Source organism: Schistocerca americana, unplaced genomic scaffold (assembly GCF_021461395.2).
Source record: "Schistocerca americana isolate TAMUIC-IGC-003095 unplaced genomic scaffold, iqSchAmer2.1 HiC_scaffold_16, whole genome shotgun sequence".
Taxonomy (NCBI): domain Eukaryota; kingdom Metazoa; phylum Arthropoda; class Insecta; order Orthoptera; family Acrididae; genus Schistocerca; species Schistocerca americana.
Window position 1 is genome coordinate 12,121,705 of NW_025725687.1, and position 8,265 is coordinate 12,129,969.

The following is an 8,265-nucleotide window of genomic DNA, read 5'->3' on the forward strand; positions in this document are numbered from 1 at the left end:
GTCGGCATTGTGCTTTTTGTTTTAAATTCGGATGCAATTTCTGTGTTTCTTCGTCAATAAGAAGGTCCAAGGTATACAGTATACCTGACGTGAAGCATCGGAATCTAAAACTGGACTCAAAGGAGAGGTTCAAATCATAGAAAGTTAGATTGTCAGTCCTCTTGTACTTAATTCGGCATTGTGCCTTTTGTATTAAATTCGGATGCTATTTCTGTGTTTCATCGTCAATAAGCTGGTTCAAGGGATACGGTAAACCTGAAGTGAAGCATCAGAATCTAAAACTGAACTCACAGGAAAGGTTCAAATCATAGAAAGTTAGAGTGTCAGTCCTCTTGTACTTAAGTCGGCATTGTGCCTTTTGTTTTAAATTCGGATGCAATTTCTGTGCTTCATCGTCAATAAGAAGGTCCAAGCGATACTGTAAACCTGAAGTGAAGCATCGGATTCTAAAACTGGACCCACAGGAGAGGTTCAAATCATAGAAAATTAGAGTGTCAGTCCTCTTGTACTTAAGTCGGCATTGTGCCTTTTGTGTTCCATTCGCATGCAATTTCTGTGTTTCATCGTCAATATGAGGGTCCAAGGTATTCAGTAATCCTGAAGTGAAGCATCGGAATCTAAAACTAGACTCACAGGAGTGGTTCAAATCATAGAAAGTTAGAGTGTCAGTCCTCTTGTACTTAAGTCGGCATTGTGCCTTTTGAATATAATTCCGATGCAATTTCTGTGCTTCATCGTCAATAAGAAGGTCCAAGGGATACTGTAAACCTGAAGTGAAGCATCGGAATCTAACACTGGACTCACAGGAGGTGTTCAGATCATAGGAAGTTAGAGTTTCAGTCCTCTTGTACTTAAGTCGGCATTGAGCCTTTTGCATTAAATTCGGATGCAATTTCTGTGTTTCATCGTCAATAAGAAGGTCCAAGGTATACAGTATACCTGAAGTGAAGCATCGGATTCTAAAACTGGACTCACAGGAGAGGTTCAAATCATAGAAAGTTAGATTGTCAGTCCTTTTGTACATAAGCCGGCATTGTGCGGTTTGTTTTAAATTCGGATGCAATTTCAGTGTTTCTTCGTCATTAAGAAGGACCAAGGGATACTGTAAACCTGAAGTGAAGCATCAGAATCTAAAACTGAACTCACAGGAGAGGTTCAAATCATAGAAAGTTAGAGTGTCAGTCCTCTTGTACTTAAGTCGGCATTGTGCCTTTTGAATATAATTCCGATGCAATTTCTGTGCTTCATCGTCAATAAGAAGGTCCATGGGATACTGTAAACCTGACGTGAAGCATCGGAATCTAAAAGTGGACTCACTGGAGAGGTTCAAATCATAGAAAGTTAGAGTGTCAGTCCTCTAGTACTTAAGTCTGCGTTGTGCCTTTTGAATTTAATTACGATGCAACTTCTGTGCTACCTCGTCAAAATGAAGGTCCAAGTTATACAGTAAACCTGAAGTGAAACAATTGAATCTAAAACTGGACTCACAGGGGAGGTTCAAATCATAGAAAGTTAGAGTGTCAGTCCTCGTGTACTTAAGTCGGCATTGTGCCATTTGTATTAAATTCGGATGCAATATCTGTGATTCATCGTCAATAAGAAGGTCCAAGGAATACAGTAAACCTGAAGTGAAGCATCGGAATCTAAAACTGGACTGTCAGGATAGGTTCAAATCATAGAAAGTTAGAGTGTCAGTCCTCTTGTACTTAAATCGGCATCGTGCTTTTGAATTTAATTCCGATGCAATCTCCTTGCTTCATCGCCAATAAGAAGGTCATAGAGATACAGTAAACATTAAGTGAAGCATCGGAATTTAAACTGGACTCACAGGAGAGGTTCAAATCATAGAAAGTTAGAGTGTCAGTCCTCTTGTACCTAAGTGCCTTTAGAATATAATTCCGATGCAATTTCTGGGCTTCATCGTCAATAAGAAGGTCCAAGGGATACTGTAAACCTGACGTGAAGCATCGGAATCGAAAACTGGACTCAAAGGAGAGGTTCAAATCATAGAAAGTTAGATTGTCAGTCCTCTTGTACTTAAGTCGGCATTGTGCCTTTTGTATTAAATTCGGATGCAATTTCTGTGTTTCATCGTCAATAAGATGGTTCAAGGGATACGGTAAACCTGAAGTGAAGCATCAGAATCTAAAACTGAACTCACAGGAGAGGTTCAAATCATAGAAAGTTAGAGTGTCAGTCCTCTTGTACTTAAGTCGGCATTGTGCCTTTTGTTTTAAATTCCGATGCATTCTCTGTGCTTCATCGTCAATAAGAAGGTCCAAGCGATACTGTAAACCTGAAGTGAAGCATCGGATTCTAAAACTGGACCCACAGGAGAGGTTCAAATCATAGAAAGTTAGAGTGTCAGTCCTCTTGTACTTATGTTGGCATTGTGCCAGTTGTATTAAATTCGGATGCAATTTCTGTGTTTCATCGTCAATAAGATGGTCCAAGGTATACAGTAAACCTGAAGTGAAGCATCGGAATCTAAAACTGGACTCACAGGAGAGGTTCAAATCATTGAAAGTTAGAGTGTCAGTCCTCCTGTACTTAAGTCGGCATTGTGTCTTTTGTTTTAAATTCGGATGCAATTTCTGTGCTTCATCGTCAATAAGAAGGTCCAAGGGATACTGTAAACCTGAAGTGAAGCATCGGAATCTAAAACTGGACTCACATTAAAGGTTCAAATCATAGAAAGTTATAGAGTCAGACCTCTTGTACTTAAGTTGGCATTGTGCCTTTTGTATTAAATTCGGATGCAATTTCTGTGTTTCATCGTCAATAAGAAGGTCCAAGGTATACAGTAAACCTGAAGTGAAGCATCGGAATCTAAAACTTGACTCACTGGAGAGGTTCAAATCATAGAAAGTTAGAGTGTCAGTCCTCTTGTACTTAAGTCGGCATTGTGCCTTTTGTGTTAAATTCGGATGCAATTTCTGTGTTTCATCGTCAATATGAGGGTCCAAAGTATACAGTAATCCTGAAGTGAAGCATCGGAATCTAAAACTAGACTCACAGGAGAGGTTCAAATCATAGAAAGTTAGAGTGTCAGTCCTCTTGTACTTAAGTCGGCATTGTGCCTTTTGAATATAATTCCGATGCAATTTCTGTGCTTCACCGTTAATAAGAAGGTCCAAGGGATACAGTATACCTGAAGTGAAGCATCGGATTCTTAAACTGGACTCACAGGAGAGGTTCAAATCATAGAAAGTTAGATTGTCAGTCCTTTTGTACATAAGTCGGCATTGTGCGTTTTGTATTAAGTTCGGATACAATTTCAGTGTTTCTTCGTCATTAAGAAGGACCAAGGGATATTGCAAACCTGAAGTGAAGCATCAGAATCTAAAACTGAACTCACTGGAGAGGTTCAAATCATAGAAAGTTAGAGTGTCAGTCCTCTTGTACTTAAGTCGGCATTGTGCCTTTTGTTTTAAATTCAGATGCAATTTCTGTGCTTCATCGTCAATAAGAATGTCCAAGGGATACTGTAAACCTGACGTGAAGCATCGGAATCTAAAACTGGACTCACAGGAGAGGGTCAAATCATAGAAAGTTAGAGTGTCAGTCCTCTCGTACTTAAGTTGGCATTGTGCCTTTTGTATTAAACTCGGATGCAATTTCTTTGTTTCATCGTCAATAAGACGGTCCAAGGTATACAGTAAACCTGAAGTGAAGCATCGGAATCTAAAACTGGACTCACAGGAGAGGTTACAATCGTAGAAAGTTAGAGTGTCGGTCCTCTTGTACTTAAGTCGGCATTGTGCCTTTTGTGTTAAATTCGGATGCAATTTCTGTGTTTCATCGTGAAGAAGAGGGTCCAAGGTATACAGTAAACCTGAAGTGAAGCATCGGAATCTAAAACTAGATCCACATGAGAGTTACAAATCATAGAAAGTTAGAGTGTCAGTCCTCTGGTACTTAAGTCGGCATTGTGCTTTTTGTATTACATTCGGATGCAATTTCTGTGTTTCATCGTCAATAAGAAGGTCCAAGGCATACAGTAAACCTGAAGTGAAGCATCGGAATCTAAAACTGGACTCACAGGAGAGGTTCAAATCATAGAAAGAGAGTGTCAGTCCTCTTGTACTTAAGTCGGCATTGCGCCTTTGGAATTTAATTCCGAAGCACTTTCTGTGCTTCATCGTCAATAAGAAGGTCCAAGGTATACAGTTAACCTGAAGTGAATAATCGGAATCTAAAACTGGACTCACAGGAGAGGTTCAAATCATATTAAGTTAGAGTGTCCGTCCTCTTGTACTTAAGTGGGCATTGTGCATTTTGAACTTAATTCCGATGCAATTTCTGTGTTTCATCGTCAATAAGAAGGTCCAAGGTATACAGTAAACTTGAAGTGAAGCATCGGAATCTAAAACTGGACTCACAGGAGAGATTCAAATCATAGGAAGATTGAGTGTCAGTCCTCTTGTACATAAGTCGGCATTGTGCCTTTTGTATTAATTTCGGATGCAATTTCTGTGCTTCATCGTCAATAAGAAGGTCCAAGGGATACAGTAAACCTGAAATGAAGAATCGCAATCAAAAACTGGACTCACAGGAGAGGTTCAAATCATATAAAGTTAGAGTAAAAGTCCTCTTGTACTTAAGTCAGCATTGTGCCCTTAGAATTGCATTCCGATGCAATTTCTGTGCTTCATCGTCAATACGAAGGTCCCAGGGATACAGTAAACCTGAAGTGAAGCATCGGAATCTAAAACTGGCCTCACAGGAGAGTTTCAAATCATAGAAAGTTAGAGTGTCAGTCCTCTTGTAATTAAGTCGGCATTGTGCCATTTGAATTTAAATCCGATGCCATTTCTGTGTTTCATTGTCAATAGGAAGGTCCAAGGGATACAGTAAATCTGAAGTGAGGCATCGGAATCTACAACTGGACACACAGGAGAGGTTCAAATCATAGAAAATTAGAGTGTCAGTCCTCCTGTACTTAAGTCGGCATTGTGCCTTTTGAATTTAATTCCGATGATATTTCTGTGTTTCATGGTCAATAAGAAGGTCCAAGGGATATTGTAAACCTGAAGTGAAGCATCGGAATCTAAAACTGGACTCACAGGAGAGGTAAAAATCATAGAAACTTAGAGTGTGAGTCCACTTCTACTCATGTCGGCATTGTGCCTTTTGCATTTATTTCCGATGCAATTTCTGTGCTTCATCGTCAATAAGAAGGTAAAAGGGATAGAGTAAACCTGAAGTGAAGCATCGCAATCAAAAACTGGACTCACAGGTGAGGTTCAAATCATAGAATGTTAGAGTGTCTGTCCTCTTGTACTTAAGTCGGCAATGTGCCTTTTTGAATTTAATTGCGATGCAATTTCTGTGCTTCATCGTCAATAAGGAGGTACAAGGGATACACTAAACCTTAAGTGAAGCATCGGAATCTAAAACTGGACTCACCGGAGAAGTTCAAATCATAGAAAGTTAGAATGTCAGTCCTCTTGTACTTAAGTAAGCATTGTGCCTTTTGTATTTAATTCGGATGCAATTTCTGTGCTTCATCGTGAACAAGAGGGTCCATGGTATACACTAAACCTGAAGTGTAGCATCGGAATCTAAAACTGGACTCACAGGAGAGGTTCAAATCATATAAAGTTAGAGTGTCCGTCCTCTTGTACTTAAGTAGGCATTGTGCATTTTGAATTTAATTCCGATGCAATTTCTGTGTTTCATCGTCAATACGAAGGTCCATGGTATACAGTAAACTTGAAGTGAAGCATCGGAATCTAAAACTGGACTCACAGGAGACATTCAAATCATAGAAAGTTTGAGTGTCAGTCCTGTTGTACTTAAGTCGGCAATGTGCCTTTTGTATTAAATTCGGATGCAGTTTCTGTGTTTCATCGTCTATAAGAAGGTCCAAGGCATACAGTAAACCTGAACTGAAGCATCGGATTCTTAAACTGGACTCACAGGAGAGCTTCAAATCATAGAATGTTAGAGCGTCAGTCATCTTGTAATTAAGTCGGCATTGTGCCTTTTGTATTAATTTCGGATGCAATTTCTGTGCTTCATCGTCAATTAGAAGGTCCAAGGGATACGGTAAACCTGAAATGAAGCATCGCAATCTAAAGCTGGACTCACAGGAGTGGTTCAAATCATATGAAGTTAGAGTAAAAGTCCTCTTGTACTTAAGTCAGCATTGTGCCTTTAGAATTACATTCCGATGCAATTTCTGTGCTTCATCGTCAATAAGAAGGTCCCACTGATACAGTAAACCTGAAGTGAAGCACCGGAATCTAAAACTGGCCTCACAGGAGAGTTTCAAATCATAGAAAGTTAGAGTGTCAGCTCTCTTGTACTTAAGTCGGCATTGTGCCATTTGAATTTAATTCCGATGCAATTTCTGTGTTTCATCGTCAATAGGAAGGTCCAAGGGATACAGTAAATCTGAAGTGAAGCATCGGAATCTAAATCTGGACACACAGGAGAGGTTCAAATCATAGAAAACTAGAGTGTCAGTCCTCCTGTACTTAAGTCGGCAATGTGGCTTTTGAATTTAATTTCGATGCAATTTCTATGCTTCATGGTCAATAAGAAGATCCAAGGGATACAGTAAACCTGAAGTGAAGCATCGGAATCAATACTGGACTCACAGGAGAGGTCCAAATCACAGAAAGTTAGAGTGTCAGTCCACTTCTACTTATGTCGGCATTGTGCCTTTTGAATTTAATTCCGATGCAATTTCTGTGCTTCATCGTCAATAAGAAGGTAAAAGGGATAGAGTAAACCTGAAGTGAAGCATCGCAATCAAAAACTGGACTCACAGGAGAGGTTCAAATCATAGAAAGTTAGAGTGTCTGTCCTTTTGTACTTAAGTCAGCATTGTGCCTTTAGAATTACATTCCGATGCAATTTCTGTGCTTCATCGTCAATAAGAAGGACCCAGGGATACAGTAAACCTGAAGTGAAGCATCGGAATCTAAAACTGGCCTCACAGGAGAGTTTCAAATCATAGCAAGTTAGAGTGTCAGCCCTCTTGTACTTAAGTCGGCATTGTGCCATTTGAATTTAATTCCGATGCAATATCTGTGTTTCATCGTCAATAGGAAGGTCCAAGGGATACAGTAAACCTTAAGTGAAGCATCGGAATCTAAAACTGGACTCACAGGAGAGGTTCAAATCATAGTAAGAGAGTGTCAGTCCTCTTGTACTTAAGTCGGCATTGGGCCTTTGGAATTTAATTCCGAAGCACTTTCTGTGCTTCATCGTCAATAAGAAGGTCCAAGGTATACAGTAAACCTGAAGTGAATAATCGGAATCTAAAACTGGACTCACATGAGAGGTTCAAATCATATAAAGTTAGAGTGTCCGTCCTCTTGTACTTAAGTCGGCATTGTGCAATTTGAATTTAATTCCGATGCAATTTCTGTGTTTCATCGTCAATAAGAAGGTCCAAGGTATACAGTAAACTTGAAGTGAAGCATCGGAATGTAAAACTGGACTCACAGGAGAGATTCAAATCATAGAAAGTTTGCGTGTCAGTCCTCTTGTACTTAAGTCGGCATTGTGCCTTTTGTATTAAATTCGGATGCAATTTCTGTGTTTCATCGTCTATAAGAAGGTCCGAGGCATACAGTAAACCTGAACTGATGCATCGGATTCTTAAAGTGGACTCACAGGAGAGTTTCAAATCATAGAATGTTAGAGCGTCAGTCATCTTCCATTAAGGTCGGCATTGTGCCTTTTGAATTTCATTCCGATGCAAATTCTTTGCTTCATCGTCAATAAGAAGGTCTTAGGGATACAGTAAACCTGAAGTGAAGCATCGGAATCTAAAACTGGACTCACAGGAGAGGTTCAAATCATAGAAAGTTAGAGTGTCAGTCCTCTTGTACTTAAGTCGGCATTGTGCTTTTGTATTAGTTTCGGATGAATTTCTGTGTTTCATCGTAAATAAGAAGGTCCAAGGGATACAGTAAACCTGAAATGAAGAATCGCAATCTAAAACTGGACTCACAGGAGAGGTTGAAATCATATAAAGTTAGAGTAAAAGTCCTCTTGTACTTAAGTCAGCATTGTGCCCATAAAATTACATTCCGATGCAATTTCTGTGCTTCATCGTCAATAACAAGGTCCCAGGGATACAGTAAACCTGAAGTGAAGCATCGGAATCTAAAACTGGCCTCACAGGAGAGGTAAAAATCATAGAAAGTTAGAGTGTCAGTCCTCTTGCAATTAAGTCGGCATTGTGCCATTTGAATTTGTATCCGATGCAAATTCTGTGTTTCATCGTCAATAGGAAGGTCCAAGGGA